The sequence below is a fragment of the Papio anubis genome, chromosome 6 (genome assembly GCF_008728515.1).
Source record: "Papio anubis isolate 15944 chromosome 6, Panubis1.0, whole genome shotgun sequence".
Taxonomy (NCBI): Eukaryota; Metazoa; Chordata; class Mammalia; order Primates; family Cercopithecidae; genus Papio; species Papio anubis.
In genome coordinates, this window is record NC_044981.1 from 48,845,793 (window position 1) to 48,865,770 (window position 19,978).

A 19,978-nucleotide genomic window follows, 5' to 3' on the forward strand; every position below is an offset into this window, starting at 1 on the left:
CTGAGGCACAGAAGGAGATTAAAGCAAGTGGCCAAATCCGCCAAGATCAGCCAGGAGCCCAAAGAGGATCTGTATTGTCGGCAAAGTGTAAGTAAAAGAACTTTAGCAGTCCATGAACCGCTGCAGAATAAACCATGAGAGAGCTTCTCTATACACATTAACCTTGGCACTAGCATGGGCAGTGTTTTGGAAACCCCAAAAAGGCATTGGACCAAACAGAAAACTCATGTTGGGTCATTCACCCTACCCCCGCCCCCACTAAGACCTAAGCTGCTGTAGTAGGGTGGCAGTGTGAGAGCACAGCTATCATAGGACTGCATCCTGCCCTGGGAACCACAGCCAACATATCCCCACATCTCAGGAGTACCCAGTGGCATTCCCCAGTGTCCACCCAGAGGGCTACAATGGCATGGATCTGGCTGGACCCAAAGGTGCTATGGGGTCTCCAGTACTCTGGCCCACGAGAAGTACTCCTCCCAGGGAAACGATGGTGCAGTGCACTTAAAATGCAGTTCCTGGGACAAAGGAAACCGAAGTATGCACTTTGCAGAGCCCAGAATTCCCCATCTGAGACTATGAGACATGACCCTATCATCAGCAGTGCCAGAAACTCTGTGCTCAGACTTGCAAGTGGAAAGTGAGATCCCCTTCCAATGGCAATCAACCTGTATGCTCAGGCTCATGCACAGATGGCAGGACCCCCTTCCTCTGCACACTGCTACAGGTGTAGCCACTGCTGTTGATGCCAGAGGCTGGATTGGTTGATCCAGAGGACTGCCTGTCTGGGACTGTGAGTGGTAACTATACCTTCACTGGTAGTATGGCCTCTGTTTCCCAGTGTGTCTCATGCATGAAGTGTGGGGTCCTTCCCCCACTCTGTGTGGGGCACTGGGTGCTGCTGCCACACATACTAAGAGAGCCTGAGAGTTGCATATCTACAACTGTGGGTGATGATACCACAGTGCAGCCACCACCCACACCAATGCGCACCACTTAGTACTCAAAGAGTTGTCCTGCTACTACTACTGCTACTGTCCACATCACACCAACACCAGCTCACCCAAGAGTCTCTTAGGGACCCAAGAACCCACTCACCCAGCTGGCTTGCCACTGCACAGACTGGCATCCAAGCAAGCAAGCTGGAGGCCCAAGAATTGGCCCACTTGGTCAATTGCTACAATATGCCATCCTGGGGCCCATGATCAGGTATGCCTGGTCCACCACTACCACCACTGGAGACTGAAGACTGGCCCACCCTGTTTCCCTGCCCTCACACGGTGGTTTGCATGCTAAACCACCAAAAAAATTACAAATACCACTGACACTATTGACAGCTGAAGAAATTCTAAAGAGACTAGACTATCACACATACCCAGAATCAAAGCCCAAGAGCCCTACACAACCAACACCACTGATACACCTTCAGGAAAAAGTTCTTCCATACAAAAGCAAATTCATAGAACTGGAAGAAGTAACAATTACATCAGATACATGGATAGCAAAATAAGGACACAGGAAACATGAAAAAGCAAGGAAATACGACACCTCCAGGAGAACACAATAATTTCACAGCAACAGATTCCAATCAAAAAGTTAATAAAATCCCAGGAAAATAATTCAAAATTATAATACAAATGAAGCTCAGTGATATATAAGAGAATTCCAAAAAAACAATACAAATAAATCAGAAAACAAATTTAGGGTATTTAGGGTATGAATGAGAAATTTACCTAAGAGATAAATATAAAAAAGAACCAAAGGGCAATTTTGGAACTGAAGAATTCCTTGAGTAAAATAAAAAATATATTTGAAAGTTTCAACAACAGACTTGATTAAACAAAGTCAGAATCTCAGAAATTGAAGACAAATTTTTAAAATAACTCAGTCAGATAAAAATTAAAAGAAAAGAATAAAATAAGTAGAACAAAGTCTTGGTAATATATGGGACACCATAAAGTGACTAAGTAAACAAATTATTGGTATCTCTGAAGGTGAAGAGAGAACAGAAGTATCTGAAGACCCATTTAGTGAAAGAATGGATGAAAACTTCAAAAATCCAGAAAGAGATTTAAACATCTGTACAAGAGATCCAGCAATTCTCAGTCATATACAATGAAAAAAATGTCTTTTCCATGGCACATTATAGTCAAGCTATCTAAAGTCAATTAAAGAGAAAATTCTAAAAACTGCAAGAGAAAGTCAGCTAGTCATCTATAAAGGAGCTTCAGTCAGAATAACAGTGATCTTCTCAGCAAAAATCGTACAGTATGGAATGGGAGGATATAAGGGAAAAAAAAACTACCACACAAGGATAACTATGTCCAGAAAAATTATCTCTCACAAATGAAAGATAAATAGTCTTTCCCAGGCAAGCTAACACCAAGGGAATTCATCACCAAGAGACCTCCTTTACCAGAAATACAAGGGAATTCTAAACCTGGAAGTGAAATGGTGGCAGTTACTCTCATAAAAAATACACAAAAATATAAAACTCAGTGGTAAAGTAAACAAACAAATGAGTAAGAGAAAATACTCAAATGGCACCACCACAGAAAATCAGCAAACAACAAGGACAATCAATAAGTAAAAAAGAAAGGAAAAAGAACTTTAAAAAAAAACAACAATATTACAGGCACAAAACTGCACATATCATTACTAACCTTGAATATAAATAAGTTAAATTCTCCACTTAAAAGTGACTTTTCTTCCAGTGATTTCTTTCAGGGATTTTCTTTCAGTGATCCAACTATATGCTGCCTATAAGAAACACACTCTACCTATAAAGGCACATATAGACTGAAAGTAAAGGGATGGAAAATTATATTCCATGCAGGTTTGCTACATATGTATACATGTACCATGTTGGTGTGCTGCACCCATTAACTCGTCATTTATATTGGGTATATCACCTAATGCTATCCTTCCCGCCTCCCCTCTCCCCACAACAGGCCCTGGTGTGTGATGTTCCCCTTCCTGTGTCCAAGTGATCTCATTGTTCAATTCCCACCTATGAGTGAGAACATGCAGTGTTTGGCTTTCTAGTCTTGCAATAGTTTGCTGAGAACGATGGTTTCCAGCTGCATCCATGTCCCTACAAAGGACATGAACTCATCCTTTTTTATGACTGCATAGTATACTTTGTGTATATGTGCCACACTTCCTTAATCCAGTCTGTCACTGATGGATATTTGGGTTGATTCCAAGTCTTTGCTATTGTGAACAGTGCCACAATAAACATACATGTGCATGTGTCTTTACAGCAGCATGATTTATAATCTTTTGGGTATATACCCAGTAATGGGATGACTGGGTCAAATGGTATTTCTAGTTCTAGATCCTTGAGGAATCGCCACACTGCTTTCCACAATGGTTGAAATAGTTTACAGTCCCACCAACAGTGTAAAAGTGTTCCTATTTCTCCACATCCTCTCCAGCACCTGTTTCCTGATTTTTTAATGATTGCCATTCTAACTGGTGTGAGATGGTATCTCATTGTGGTTTTGATTTGCATTTCTCTGTTGATGAGTGATGATGAGCATTTTTTCATGTGTCTGTTGTCTGTATGAATGTCTTCTTTTGAGAAGTGTCTGTTCATATCCTTTGCCCACTTTTTGATGGGGTTGTTTGCTTTTTTCTTGTAAATTTGTTTGAGTTATTTGTAGGTTCTGGATATTAGCCCTTTGTCAGATGAGTAGATTGCAAAAATTTTCTCCCATTCTGTAGGTTGCCTGTTCACTCTGATGGCAATATCTTTTGCTGTGCAGAAGCTCTTTAGTTTGATTAGATCCCATTTGTCAATTTTGGCTTTTGTTGCCGTTGCTTTTGGTGTTTTAGACATGAAGTCCTTGCCCACGCCTATGTCCTGAATGGTATTACCTAGGTTTTCTTCAAGGGTTTTTATGGTTTTAGGTCTAACATTTAAGTCTCTAATCCATCTTGAATTAATTTTTGTATAAGGAGTAAGGAAAGTATCCAGTTACAGCTTTCTACTTATGGCTAGCCAATTTTCCCAGCACCATTTATTAAATAGGGAATCCTTTCCCCATTTCTTGTTTTTGTCAGGTTTGTCAAAGATCAGATGGCTGTAGATGTGTGGTATTATTTCTGAGGGCTCTGTTGTGTTCCATTGGTCTATATCTCTGTTTTGGTACCAGTACCAATACCATGTCGTTTTGGTTACTGTAGCCTTGTAGTATAGTAGCGTGATGCCTCCAGCTTTGTTCTTTTGGCTTAGGATTGTCTTGGAGATGTGGGCTCTTTTTTGGTTCCATATGAACTTTAAAGCAGTTTTTTCCAATTCTGTGAAGAAAGTCATTGGTAGCTTAATGGGGATGGCATTGAATCTATAAATTACCTTGGGCAGTATGGCCATTTTCACAATATTGATTCTTCCTATCCATGAGCATGGTATGTTCTTCCATTTGTTTGTGTCCTCTTTTATTTCACTGAGCAGTGGTTTGTAGTTCTCCTTGAAGAGGTCCTTTACATCCCTTGTAAGTTGGATTCCTAGGTATTTTATTCTCTTTGAAGCTATTGTGAATGGGAGTTCATTCATGATTTGGCTTTCTGTTTGTCTGTTACTGGTGTATAAGAATGCTTGTGATTTTTGCACATTGATTTTGTATCCCGAGACTTTGCTGAAGTTGCTTATCAGCCTAAGGAGATTTTGGGCTGAGACGATGGAGTTTTCTAAATATACAATCATGTCATCTGCAAACAGGGACAATTTGACTTCTTCTTTTCCTAACTGAATACCCTTGATTTATTTCTCTTGCCTGATTGCCCTAGCCAGAACTTCCAACACTATGTTGAATAGGAGTGGTGAGAGAGGGCATCCCTGTCTTGTGCCAGTTTTCAAAGGGAATGCTTCCAGTTTTTGCCAATTCAGGATGATACTGGCTGTGGGTTTGTCATAAATAACTCTTATTATTTTGAGATGCGTTCCATCAATACCGAATTTATTGAGAGTTTTTAGCATGAAGGGCTGTTGAATTTTGTCAAAGGCCTTTTCTGCATCTATTGAGATAATCATGTGGTTTTTGTCTTTGGTTCTGTTTATATGCTGGATTATGTTTATTGATTTGCGTGTGTTGAACCAACCTTGCATCCCAGGGATGAAGCCCACTTGATCATGGTGGATAAGCTTTTTGATATGCTGCTGTATTCGGTTTGCCAGTATTTTACTGAGGATTTTTGCATCGATGTTCATCAGGGATATTGTTCTAAAATTATCTTTTTTTGTTGTGTCTCTGCCAGGCTTTGGTATCAGGATGATGTTGGCCTCATAAAATGAGTTAGGGAGGATTCCCTCTTTTGCTATTGATTGGAATAGTTTCAGAAGGAATGGTACCAGCTCCTCTTTGTACCTCTGGTAGAATTCGGCTGTGAATCCATCTGGTCCTGGACTTTTTTTGGTTGGTAGGCTATTAATTATTGCCTCAATTTCAGAGCCTGCTATTGGTCAATTCAGGGATTCAATTTCTTCCTGGTTTAGTCTTGGGAGAGTGTAAATGTCCAGGAAATTATCTATTTCTTCTAGATTTTCTAGTTTATTTGCGTAGAGGTGTTTATAGTATTTTCTGATGGTAGTTTGTATTTCTGTGGGGTCGGTGGTGATATCCCCTTTATCATTTTTTATTGCATCTATTTGATTCTTCTCTCTTTTCTTCTTTATTAGTCTTTCCAGTGATCTATCAATTTTGTTGATCTTTTCAAAAAACCAGCTCCTGGATTCATTGTTTTTTGGAGGGTTTTTTGTGTCTCTACCTCCTTCAGTTCTGCTCTGATCTTAGTTATTTCTTGCCTTCTGCTAGCTTTTGAATGTGTTTGCTCTTGCTTCTCTAGTTGTTTTAATTGTGATGTTAGGGTGTCAATTTTAGATCTTTCCTGCTTTCTCTTGTGGGCATTTAGTGCTATAAATTTCCCTCTACACACTGCTTTAAATGTGTCCCAGAGATTCTGGTATGTTGTATCTTTGTTCTCATTGGTTTCAAAGAAACCATTTTAATTTCTAATTTCATTTCGTTAGGTACCCAGTAGTCATTCAGGAGCAGGTTTTTCAGTGTCCATGTAGTTGAGCGGTTTTGATTGAGTTTCTTAGTCCTGAGTTCTAGTTTGATTGCACTGTGGTCTGAGAGACAGTTTGTTATAATTTCTGTTCTTTTACCTTTGCTGAGGAGTGCTTTACTTCCAACTATGTGGCCAATTCTGGAATAAGTGCGATGTAGTGCTGAGAAGAATATATATTCTGTTGATTTGGGGTGGAGAGTTCTGTAGATGTCTATTAGGTCCACTTGGTGCAGAGTTGAGTTCAATTCCTGGATATCCTTGTTAACTTTCTGTCTCGATGATCTGTCTAATGATGACAGTGGGGTGTTAAAGTCTCCCATTATTATTGTATGGGAGTGTAAGTCTCTTTGTAAGTTTCTAAGGACTTGCTTTATGAATCTGGATGCTCCTGTATTGGGTGCATATATATTTAGGATAGTTAGCTCTTCCTGATGAATTGACCCCTTTGCCATTATGTAATGGCCTTCTCTGTCTCTTTTGATCTTTGATGGTTTGAAGTCTGTTTTATCAGAGACTAGGATTGCAACCCCTGCTTTTTTTGTGTTTTCCATTTGCTTGGTAGATCTTCCTCCATCCCTTTATTTGGAGCCTATGTGTGTCTCTGCATGTGAGATGGGTCTCCTGAATACAGCAAACTGATGGGTCTTTATCCAATTTGCCAGTCTGTGTCTTTTAATTGGACCATTTAGTCCATTTACATTTAAGGTTAATATTGTTATGTGTGAACTTGATCCTGTCATTATGATATTAGCTGGTTATTTTGCTCATTAGTTGATGCAGTTTCTTCCTAGCATCGATGGTCTTTACATTTTGACATGTTTTTGCAATGGCTGGTACCGGTTGTTTCTTTCCATGTTCAGTGCTTCCTTCAGGATCTCTTGTAGGGCAGGCCTTGTGGTGACAAAATCTCTAAGCATTTGCTTGTCTGTAAAGGATTTTATTTCTCCTTCACTTATGAAACTTAGTTTGGCTGGATATGAAATTCTGGGTTGAAAATTATTTTCTTTAAGAATGTTGAATATTGGCCCCCATTCTCTTCTGGCCTGTAGAGTTTCTGCTGAGAGATCTGCTGTTAGTCTGATGGGCTTCCCTTTGTGGGTAACCCGACCTTTCTCTCTGGCTGCCCTTAACATTTTTTCCTTCATTTCAACTTTGGTGAATCTGACAATTATGTGTCTTGGAGTTGCACCTCTCAAGGAGTATCTTTGTGGCATTCTCTGTATTTCCTGAATTTGAATGTTGGCGTGCCTTACTAGGTTGGGGAAGTTCTCCTGGATGATATCCTGCAGAGTGTTTTCCAACTGGGTTCCATTTTCCCCCTCACTTTCAGGCACACCAATCAGACGTATATTTGGTCTTTTCACATAATCCCATATTTCTTGGGGGCTTTGTTCATTTCTTTTTACTCTTTTTTCTCTACACTTCTCTTCACCCTTCATTTCATTCATTTGATCTTCAATCACTGATACCCTTTCTTCCAGTTGATCAAGTTGGTTACTGAAGCTTGTGCATTTGTCACATAGTTCTTGTGTCGTGGTTTTCATCTCTATCAGTTCTTTCAAGGTCTTCTCTGCATTAATTATTCTAGTTATCCATTCATCCATTCTTTTTTCAAGGCTTTTAGTTTCTTTGCGCTGGTTACCTAGTTCCTCCTTTATCTGTAAGAAGTTTGATCGACTGAAGCCTTCTTCTCTCATCTCGTCAAAGTCATTCTCCATCCAGCTTTGTTCCGTTGCTGGCAATGAGCTGCATTCCTTTGGAGGGGGACGTGTGCTCTGATTTTTTGAATTTCCAGCTCTTCTGCAGTGCTTTTTCCCCATCTTTGTGGTTTTATCTGCCTTTGGTCTTTGATGATGATGACGTACTGATGGGGTGTTGGTGTGGGTGTCCTTTCTGTTTGTTAGTTTTCCTTCTAACAGTCAGGACCCTCAGCTGCAGGTCTGTTGGAGTTTGCTTGAGGTCCACTCTGTACCCTGTTTGCCTGGGTATCAGCAGCGGAGGCTGCAGAAGATAGAATATTGCTGAACAGTGAGTGTTGCTGTCTGATTCTTGCTCTGGAAGCTTCGTCTCAGGGGTGTACCTAGCCGTGTGAGGTGTGAAGTGTCAGTCCGCACCTAGTGGGGGATGTCTCTCAGTTAGGCTACTCAGGGGTCAGGGACCCATTTGAGCAGCAGTCTGTCCATTCTCAGATCTCAACCTCCATGCTGGGAGAACCACTGCTCTCTTCAAAGCTGTCAGACAGGGACTTTTACATCTGCAGAGGTTTCTGCTGCTTTTTGTTTAGCTATGCCCTGTGCCCAGAGGTGGAGTCTTCAGAGGCATGCAGGCTTCCTTGAGCTGCGGTGAGCTCCACCCAATTTGAGCTTCCTGGTGGCTTTGTTTACCTACTTAAGCCTCAGCAATGGCGGGTGCCCCTCCCCCAGCCTTGCTGCCTCCTTGCAGTTAGATCTCAGACTGCTGTGCTAGCAATGAGGGAGTCTCCATGGGCGTGGGACCCTCTGGGTCAGGTGTGGGATATAATCTCCTGGTGTGCCGTTTGCTAAGACCCTTGGTAAAGTGCAATATTAGGGTGGGAGTTACCCGATTTTCCAGGTGTTGTGTGTCTCAATTTCCCTTGGCTAGGAAAAGGAATTCCCTTCCCCATTGTGCTTCCCAGGTGAGGCAATGCCTCACCTGCTTCAGCTGTTGCTGCTCGGGCTGCACCCATGGACCAGCATCGACTGTCCGACACGCCCCAGTGAGACAAACCCAGTACCTCAGTTGAAAATGCAGAAATCACCCATCTTCTGTGTCGCTCATGCTGGGAGCTGGAGGCTGGAGCTGTTCCTATTTGGCCATCTTGGGCGCCCCCTCCAAGATCTCCAGAACATTTTATCCAACACTTTAGAATGCACATTCTTATCAGCACATGGAACATTCTCTAGGACTGACCATATATGAGAACACAAAACAAGTTTCAATTAAAAATAAAAATAAAAAGCACACCAGGTATCTTCTCAGACCACAATGAAATAAAACTGGAAATTGATACCAAGAGGAACATTAGAAACTATATGAACACAGGGAAATAAATAACGTACTTCTGACCATGATTGGGTCAATGAAGAAATAAAAATGGAAATTTAAAAATTTCTTGAAACAAATGAAAATTGAAACACAAGAAGTCAAAAGCAATGGGACACAGCAATAGTAGTGCTAAAAGGGAAGTTTATAGGAATAAATGCCTACGTAAAAACAATTTCAAATAAACAATTATATGATGCACCTCATGAATCTAGAGAAGCAAGAATAAACCAAATCAAAAATTAGCCTAAGAAAATAAATAAGAAACATCAGAGTTGAACTAGATAAAATAGAGACTAGAAAAACAATACAAAGGATCAATGAAATGAAAAGTTTGTTCTTTGAAAAGATAAACAAAATACGTAAAGCTCTAACTAGAGTAAGCAAGAAGAGAGAAGACCCATATAAACACTCGTACATGAAAGAGGAGACATTACAACAAATATCACAGAAATATAAAAGATCATCAGAGACTGTAGTGAAAACTATACATTCACAAACCAGAAAACTAACAATTCTTGGAAATACACAACCTACCCTGATTGAATCAGGTATAAATAGAAAACCTGAACAGACCAATAACAAGTAACAAGATTGAAATAGTAATAAAGTCTCCTAACAAAAACAGAAAAGGGGCTGGATGGATTAACTGAAGAATTCTATCAAACATATAAAAAAGAACTAATACCATACCCAAAGGATTATAAATCATGCTGCTATAAAGTCACATGCACACATATGGCACTATTTATTATGGCACTATTCACAATAGCAGACTTGGAACCAACCCAAATGGCCATCAGTGATAGACTGGATTAAGAAAATGTGGCACATATACACCAAGGAATACTATGCAGCCATAAGAAAGGACGAGTTCATGTCCTTTGTAGGGACATGGATGAAGCTGGAAACCATCATTCTCAGCAAACCATTGCAAGGACAAAAAACCAAACACCGCATCTTCTCACTCATAGGTGGGAATTGAACAATGAGAACACTTGGACACAGGAAGGGGAACATCACACACCGGGGCCTGTCGTGGGGTGGGGGGAGGCGGGAGGGATAGCATTAGGAGATATACCTAACGTAAATGACGAGTTAATGGGTGCAGCACACCAACATGGCACATGTATACATATGCAACAAACCTGCACATTGTGCACAGATACCCTGGAACTTAAAGTATAATAAAAAAAAAAACAGAACAACAACAAAAAAGAACTAATACCAATTCTCCTCAAACTATTCCCCCAAAAAATAGAAGAGACAATTCTAACTCTTTCGGTGAGGCCAGCATTACCCTGATGTCAAAACCAGGCAAGGACACATCAAATAAATAATATCAAAACCAGGCAAGGACACATCAAATAAATAATATCAATAAGACCAATATCCCTGATGAATATGGATGCAAAAAATCCTCAACAAAGTACTAATATCTGAATCCAACAGCACATCAAAAAGAGGACACACACCAATCATGCAGGATTTTACGTAAGGATGCAATGATGGTTAATATATGCAAAACAATAAATGTAATACATCACATCAACAGAATGAAGAAAAAAAACATATGAACATCTCAATAGATGCAGAAAAAGCATTTGACAAAATTCAACATCGCTTCATAATAGAAACTCTTAAGCTAGGGAATAGAAAGACCATACGTTAAAATAACAAAGGCTGTATATAGCAGACCTATAGCTAACATCATACTGAATGGGGGAAAGCCAAAATCCTTTCCTCTAAGTGTGGAATAAGACAACGATGCCCACTTTCACTACTACTATTCAACATGGTACTGAAAGTCCCAGCCAGAGCAATCAAGTAAGAAAAAGAAATAAAAGGCATCTAAATTGGAAAATAGAAAGTCAAATTTGACTCTTTGCAGAGGACATGATCTCTCTAGAAAAAACAAAAGAGTCCACCAGAAAGCTCTCAGACTCTCATGAAAACTTTCACTGAAATTGCAGGATATAAAACAACATACAAAAATTAGTAACATTTCTATATACCACTAATGAAACAAACAAAAAAAAAAAAAAAAAGAAGAAGTCAAGAAGGCAATCCCATTTATAATAGCTTCCAAACAAAACTAAAATACCCAAGAATAAATTTAACCAAGGAGGTAAAATATCTCTTCAAGGAAAACTACAAAACACTGATGAAAGAAATTGTAGATATCTCATGGTAATGGGTCAGAAGAATTAATATAATTAAAATAACTGTACTACCCCAAGGAATCTACAGTTTCAATGCAATCCCTATCAAAATAACAATGTCATTTTATTTCATAGAAACAGAAAAATCAATCCTAAAATTCATATGGAACCAAAGAAGAGTCCACTAGCCAAAGCAATCCTGAGCAAAAAGAACAAAGCTGGGAGCATCATACTACCCAATTTCAAAATATATTACAAGGTTATAGTAACCAAAACAACATGGTATTGGTATAAAAATAGGTACATAATCCAATGGAACAGAATACAGAATCCATAAATAAATCCACATATTTGTATCCAACTGAGCTTCGACAAAGTTGCCAAGAATATACAATGGGGAAAGGATATCTTCTTCAATAAATAGTGCTGGTAGGCCGGGTGCGGTGGCTCATGCCTGTAATCCCAGCACTTTGGGATTACATATACATGTATATATATGTACAAAATGAAATACAATCCACCCATTAAAAAATGAAATAGTGTCATTTACAGCAACATGGATGGGACTTGAGGTCATTATATTAACTGAAATAAGCCAGGCAGAGAAAGACAAGTATAGTATGTTTTCCTTCATTTATGGGAGCTAAAAAAAAAAAAAAAAAAAAAAAAAACTTGATTTCATGGATATAGAGAGCAGATATATTGATACCAGTGACTGAGAAGGGTGGATGGTGGGTGGGTAAAAAAAGATTGGTTATGGGTCCTAACATACAGTTAGAAGCAATAAGTTATAATGTTTGATAGTAGACTAGAGTGACTATAGTTAGCAATAATATTGTATACTTCAGAATACTTAGAAAAGAGGGCTTCAAATGATAGCAAGGCATAAAAATGATAAACACACTGAATGTGGTGACTCATGCCTGTAACCCAAACTTTTTGGGAAGCTGAGGTGAGAGAAGTGCTTGAGCCCAGGAGTTTGAGACCAGTCAGGCATGGTGACTGGGACACACCTGTGGTCCCAGCTACTCGGCAAGCTGAGATGGGAAGATCACTTGAGCCAGGGAGGCAGAGGCTGCAGTGAGCTATGATTGTGCTACTGCACTCCAACCTGGGAGACTGAGCAAAACCCTGTCTCGGAAAACAAAATGACTGATACTCAAGGTGATGGGGGTAACTGGATACCCCAGTTACTCTTACTTGAACATTACATATTCTTTGCAGGTAGCAAACACTCACATGTACCTCATAAATATGTAAATTATTATCTATGTGTTATATATTAGGGGAAAAGAAAAATAAAAATTATGTTACAGTTTATTCTCCTCATCTTAAATTGTATATTTTACATTAGAAAGAAAGTGTATTGTTTTCTCTGGCCTCATGACATGACTGTTGCAGAGCCTATTTTTACTCATAATTGGATGAATAGAGCAAAAAATTTAAAATTCTTATTTTCCATGATTCTCTTGAAACTTAGTCTCAGAGTCCTCAACATATAGCATTTCAAACTTTAATATGTATAGGAATTATCAGGAGACAGTGTTAAAATGCCGATTCTTATCCTATCCATCTGGAGTACGGTGTTTTGTTTGTTTGTTTGTGGGGGTATATGGGAAGTGCTGCTCCAGAGACCGCACTTTGAAAACCAAGGCCTTAAAGAAATTGTTTCCCTTCCATTATGGGCAGATTGTGGATAAACAAAACTGAGTTTGATTCTTGCCAATTGCTTTTCTACTACAGTGCATGTGAGCCCATCTGTGGGGACTCAAAATATAGCCTGTTTTGTTTTGTTTTGCTTTGCTTTTTTATGGGTAATTTTCTACTGGGAAATCACAACACAATCTAGGAACAGGCACCAGAAAAATCTCCCCTCCCTGGCATAGGACTAAAGCAGTTTACTGCTTACACCAAATCATAAGTGGAAAGAGACATGTGAGAGGGGAATCCAAAGATTGCCCAACATAGGTAGGGGACCCAAACTTGCACTCTCCATGCAGTGTGTAACTTGAAACCCTCAGCAAAGGCAAACATAAAGTCAGTTCTGAACTAGGTAATGCCACAGGTCTTGGGCATGCAGAAGGAACCTGAAAAACCACATAAATTATCCTGAATAACCAGAGCAGTCTGAAAGGGGGCTGTAGAATAAGTGTGTTTAAATTTTTCAGTGAGCTAAAGAAAGGACCAAAATCCAGAAAATAGGTTAAGAACAAAAACTGATTTTTAAAAGAATAAAATAAAATCTCTAGAAGTGAAAAATGTAGCAAAAATGAAAATAGCATTTTTGTTTCTGTGGAATGGAAGTCATTAGAGTAACTTTACATGTTGATGAGAATAATCCAGAAGATTGGAAGAGATTAATTATCCAGGGGAGAAGAAAACCTGAGTAGGCCAAAGTCTTTCATAGTTAAGGGCAGATGGGCTGCAGAACACAAGAAGGGAGATGACTGCTGAAATGAAGAGAAGAGGCTTATAATTGTAACAGAAGAGAACAAGAAATATGTATAGATTCAGTGAGATATGTGAGTTCCATAGTAGAAAATAAAGGGGTTTCCATCTAATGGTTTATTTTTCCCCAATGAAGTATGGCACAATGTCTCCAGTAAGAATGAGCAGAAGAGATGTGTGATGTCCAAGGAGACTAGAGAAGGAAAAAATCAGTGTGTTCAACAAGATATACAGATTTCCAGGTCAGTAATAGAATTACCAGAAATTGTTGAATTTTCATGTGACTTTTCTGAAAATTAATTAATATAAAATAAAAATAATCAGGCCTAGTACATGATGTTCTCTACGAATGTTCTTTTTTCTTTTTCCTTGTCTTTTTTTTTTTTTTTTTTTTTTTGAGACAGGGTCTCCCTCTGTCACCCAGGCTGGAGTGCAGCGGTGCAACCTCAGCTTACTACACCCTCCGCCTCCCAGGCTCAGGAGATTCTCCTGCTTCAGCCTCCCAAGTAGTTGGGATTACAGGCGTGCACCTCCATGCTCGGCTGATTTTCTGTATTTTAGTAGAGACGGGGTTTCGCCTAATATTAAAGTCAGTCATCTTGTACTAAAGATACAAAATGTTTTCCTTTCCTTTATCTGTACTGCTTAGTAAAATCTCGTCAAAATTTCCAAATTATTTCACTATGAAGCATTACTACACTAAACTATGATACTTGTTGGTAGCATATGTGTATATGTATTTTGATCTCATTTTTCATCCCCCAAATTCACCAATGCTTACAATTTTAAAAACCTGTTCAATGTGTAGAGAGTAGGATTATCATTTTATGATATGAGAGAAGACTCCTTACAGTGCTATGTTCTTAAAATAATACTTTTAGCAATTATTAATACAGTAGACTTTGTTTTAAACAAAGTTCTGTTTTAAACATTCCTTAAACAACTTTTAAAATTGTATATTAAACAAAACAAAGCTGTTTTGCCTTTAGGAGGTTATTTAACATCTTCGTGCTTCAGAGTCTTCAGCAATAAAATGGGAATAACAATAATGGCCCTGTCTACTATTCAAATGTCTGTTAAGGCAAGTTAGGACAATAGAAATAGATACAAAACCTTTTTGAAAAGATGTCACTTACTATTATCGTTATTTATAAAACCAGAAAAAAACTTAGTAATCTTTTCTGTCCCCAGTTTTCAATGAGAAAACTAAGATAGTGATAGATGAAGTACTTGCTTAATTTCAGATGACACCTTGGCAATTCCAGTTGTCCTTTTGAAAAAGCTAATAAAAATCAAATTTTTTCAAATAAAATTATTTGTGAAATGTACTAAGGGAACATACTACATGCCTTTGGCCAAGCAAAACACAAAGTGGTCTCAGACTTCTCAACGTCAAATTTAAAGTCTATGTTATATTGCCTGCATAATTCTAAGAGAAAGTTATTTTTTACTGGAATTCTATAGTGGCCAGTTAATCGATCAAATGTGAAATATTATTACAGATACTTTTAGAGATGCAAGGACACAGAAAAGACGTTTTCAGTCCAACATTTCTTAAGAGAATGGACTTCAGGGAAATGAGGGTATGATAAAAACAAATACTGCAAGGAAAATATAGGCACTTAGAAACTCTAAGGAAAATAGTCTCAGTGAGAAATAAGATATATTTATGGCACACTTTTTTGCTTCTGTAAATGATCGACAATAAATAAATGAGAATAGACAAAGTGTTGGATTGCCAAGTCAGACTCTTAAGCAACCGAGATCTTACCTAGTATCAAACTTTAGTATTAATTCAAGGAATATTGATTACCGTGAGACACAGAAGGACATGGAGAAATTCAAGACCACCAGAAATGCTTCCCAGTTCCTCTCTACAACATTAGGACATATCTGGCCCAGATTTAACAGCTGCAGTCTCAAAGTTGCACATGTGGGCATTGCTTACCCAAAGGGAGGCCTTTCAACTCATGAAATACCTTTTTATACTCTGATAATTGTAGAGCCAATATTGACACTTTCTAACAGGCCATGACTTGTAAATCTATAAAGTCTAATTTTATACCAAAATGAGTTATTTTTCCCTTTCTTCCACCTCCCCCTTTTCCCTCTCTACCAGTGTCTCCAAGGGTTGGGAGGATACAAACCAGGTAGTAACCTATTTCATTCCCCTTAGTCATAAAAATGTAAACAATACATATTAATTTTTCAATGTTCAGAAACAACCTATGACACATGGTGAGATACCTAATTATCATTAATAAAGATAATGCAGTGTTATCAAGCTTGACATTTAAGAATAAAGAGGACAAAATGTGGGTTAGGATAGAAGATGAAAGCTGAAAGAAATGTCAGAAGTGCTAATATCCTCACCTTCAAAGTAGAGAATCAAGAAATACTTTCTATAATTGACCAAATAAGAGATGAATGTGTAAGTAAATTACTTAAGATTAAAGAGACAATGGATACTGTAACTAAAATGTTAATGTATTTATATGGGTGGGAGGTATGGCATTATTGGTCAGTGAACTAAGACTCAATAGATAATGTTTAAATTTATAAACTAAAGCACATTAGACATAAATATGGTATTTTGAGAAAGGTATATAGTTGCCAGAAGACATAGTTAAAGAAATTAAAGTGATGTTACTTTTTCAGAAAGGCACTATGGAGCAAAAGAGGACTGCTTGCCCTTGTAATTCTACCTGTACTCTATTTTTAACCATGTGCAGGAATTCTTTTACTATTACTTTTATTTTTTGTAATTATTAAAATAAGGGTATAAATGTTTCAACCAGGTCACATCTGGGTCCACGCTGGGGCCATAGTATTAAAGAGGAAGCATAACTGACTAGGGCCAGATCCAAAACCATAGACATAATCAAGAAAATTTCCTTAAAGAGAAGGTGAGCATAGAAATAAAAAAAAGCTAAGGCTCTACAGTCCCACTCTTCTTCCCAATGCTGTGGCTCCTCCTGGGTCAGAGACTACTACTGTCCCCCAAAATGCATTTTTCAATTGTTTAAGAATAATGTTTTCAAGTTTTATAAGCTCATGTGCCCTTCATCTACTGAGGACATTTCCCAGCACCTTGCAACTAGGTGTGGCCACATGACTTAGATCTGCTTGAAGATACGAACATAGTTGATGTTTGTCACTTCCAGGCTATGCCCTTAAAAGGAATGGGAATGAACTTCCTTTGCCCTCTTTATTTTCAGACTGCAAGAACTAGATACAGGGAAGGAAGCCATATTTTGAGGATGACAAGACTCTGGCAGCCTTTCAGTACCTCTGTTCTGTGAGCGAAAAATACACTTCTGAATTACATAAGCCACTTTATTTTTGCATCTCTCTTATAGAAGCTTAGACTGTACCCTAACTAAGGCCTCTTATCTTCATTGCCAACCTTATCGACTCAGGGTTTTGTTTAAAGGAATTTTGTAGTTGGTGTCCTTACACTTGATGATTATAATTGTTATATGTACATATGTCTCAAAAAACTGTATGAGAACAGAGTACACACTATACTATTTATATGTGGAGGTATTTAAATTTTGACACTGTAATTTTCAATGAGGATGCTTTCTATCACTTGATGTGTGATTGCCCTAAAACCCCTACAAATGGTTTTATGTTAGTCCCTGCACTCAAGCAATCATTTATCCATTCATTCATAAATTCAGGTTGAATGTTCACAATATGCATTGCACTGAGCTAGAAACCTGAGCAAAGCGGAAGGGAAAATTAAAAACATACGAGCATTTTCTTCACTCTCTTTAAAAAGCAAGAATTAGTGAAATAGCATGATTGAGAGGTGAGCCTGAAGTCAGGATTCTTGGGTTTCAATTCTGGACCTACTATTTACAAGCTATATGATTCCAGATAAATTTATTTAACATCACTGTAACTCATATGTATCATCGTGTAAATGGGAATGGTATTATTAGCCATATCATTGGTTGGTTGTGAAATTTAAACAAGTTAATAAAATGAAGCACTTAGAACAGTGCCTGTCCCATAGTAAGCACTAAGTAAGTGTTTAATTTTATTATTATTCTACTTGGAGAGATGAGACATATATACATACTAATAAATAGTAATTTTTGAAAAGATGTCATGTAACAATCTTTGACTAATAGGCATTAAATAGTGATTTTAGGAAATTTTTAGGTATGGGAAGTGGAAAGGAATATTCTTACTCTGGCTGCACCAGTCGCATAGTCAAGGCATTAATTTAAAGTCTAGACCATCAATACATATGTTCATTTTGATTTGTGTGCCATTTCAGACAGTATCTTGTTCTGTTCATTCCATTTGTGTAGGTTTTTATTTTCTGAATTACTTAAATTACCCTGTTTAGTGTAAAATTCTGCTTGTCTGCTGATAGAGCCGCATATAATTCTATCAGTATCCACAAATTTACTTGCATTTTCAATTACACAAATGCCAAGTAGGTTTCCAATTCTATTTTTTTCAAGTGTTTTCCCTGATTTCTCTGCTCATGTTAAAGCACCATGCCTTGATAAATCATATATAAATATATGTATATATATATAATTTTTTTTTTTTTTTTTCTGAGATGGAGTCTCACTCTGTCGCCCAGGCTGGAGTGCAGTGGCGCGATCTCGGCTCTCTGCAGGCTCCACCTCCCGGGTTCACACTATTCTCCTGCCTCAGCCTCCCGAGTAGCTGGGACTACAGGGTCCCACCACCACGCCCGGCTAATTTTTTTGTATTTTTAGTAGAGACGGGATCTCCTGACCTCGTGATCCGCCCCTCTCGGTCTCCCAAAGTGCTGAGATTACAGGCATGAGCCACGGCACCCTGCCGATAAATCATATTTTTTAACGTGAAATTGAATATACTTCATATTTGTTACAATGAAAACACAGTAAATTTAAAACTTTTTAAAACTCAATTGTATTGCCCATCTGTGTTATTTATGTAAAATGCTTCTTGTCTTTGGTTTTCTTTCTTTTTTCATTCCAGTGAACTAGAGCAAAAACATTATTGAAGGCTGAATTTGTTTTCTAATAGAATATGTACATGGGCTTCAATTCAGATTTTCCATTACATGTCTAACTTGTGACTTTCCTTTGGTCTTTAATATTATGAAATTCTGGTTTTTCTAACAAGTATTTGTACCACTTAATATTATATTTCTTCATTTAAATTGTATTGGTGTAGGCTTCCTATCCATATCAGGTATAATAATTTTTGTCCTTGGTTGCAGAATTGCCAGCTATCAATTGAGCTTTTCTTCTTAATTTATCTAATTTTATTACTGACAGATTAAATACAACTAGAGGATTGCCAAATCTTGAGTCTCCTCTCAAACACATAGAGCTAATCTCCTCTGTAAGTTCTTGTAGCATTTGCCAAATTATCAGTTAGATATTTTTGATTGAAAAACTAGAATCGTCAACTGAAAATGACTCCATTATTAGGTATTTACTACTAGTTCACAGAAGAAAAATATTAAGGTAGACTGTTCCAGGGTTGATTCAGTGGCTCCTTGATATCATCAAATACCCAGGCTTTTCTAATCCTTCTGCTCTGTTATCCTCAAGAAGTTAATGATGTCTCCTTGTGGTTTCAAAATGTAAGCAATAGTTCAAAGTATTGCATCTTCACACAAAACATGTACAGAATCAATAAAAGAAAATGGGAGCTTACATTTGTATGTCATTCTCCTTTTATCAAGAAGGAATAATTTTCCAGAAATCTCCAGCATAATTCCCCTCATGTATCCTTGGTCAGGTCTAGTTCAGATAATACTCTTTAGCTGGAAGGAAGTTAAGAAAATAACCGATGTTTTCAGCCTTTCTCCTGGTTAGCCAATGGAAAAAGAAGAGGAGAATGGGTTTTAGATGTTTAGCCATCAATGTCAGCCTCAATGAAGAAATAACTTTTGCAAGAAGACAGGAGAGTTCAAAATAGCAGGTGTGTTTTTACAGGGCTCTTTCCAACTTCTCCTTGAGACCATAGCTATATGAATTAGAGAAATAATTTTTTCTTCACTAACAAAATTGTAAAGGAGAACATGTAGTTTCATTGCATTATTTTATGTAACTAGTTAGTGCAATCCATAAACTAGCCTGAAAGCTTCATTTTGCATAATACTTTATTATAAATTCTATATGGGTCAAGAGAGTGATAGGGCTATAATATTTTTCATGTTTTACTATGTGCCATAACTTCTCTAATACTTGAAAATACACCTTGCTATGTGTATA

The 19,978-nt window shown here is 37.9% G+C and overlaps 1 long non-coding RNA gene across 1 annotated transcript in view; it reads left to right on the plus strand.

Annotated features, from left to right (window-relative positions):
• Positions 1-19,978, plus strand: part of LOC116275291 — a 31,256-nt gene that overhangs the window by 2,317 nt on the left and 8,961 nt on the right. The gene's annotated exons all lie outside the window — the stretch shown is intronic.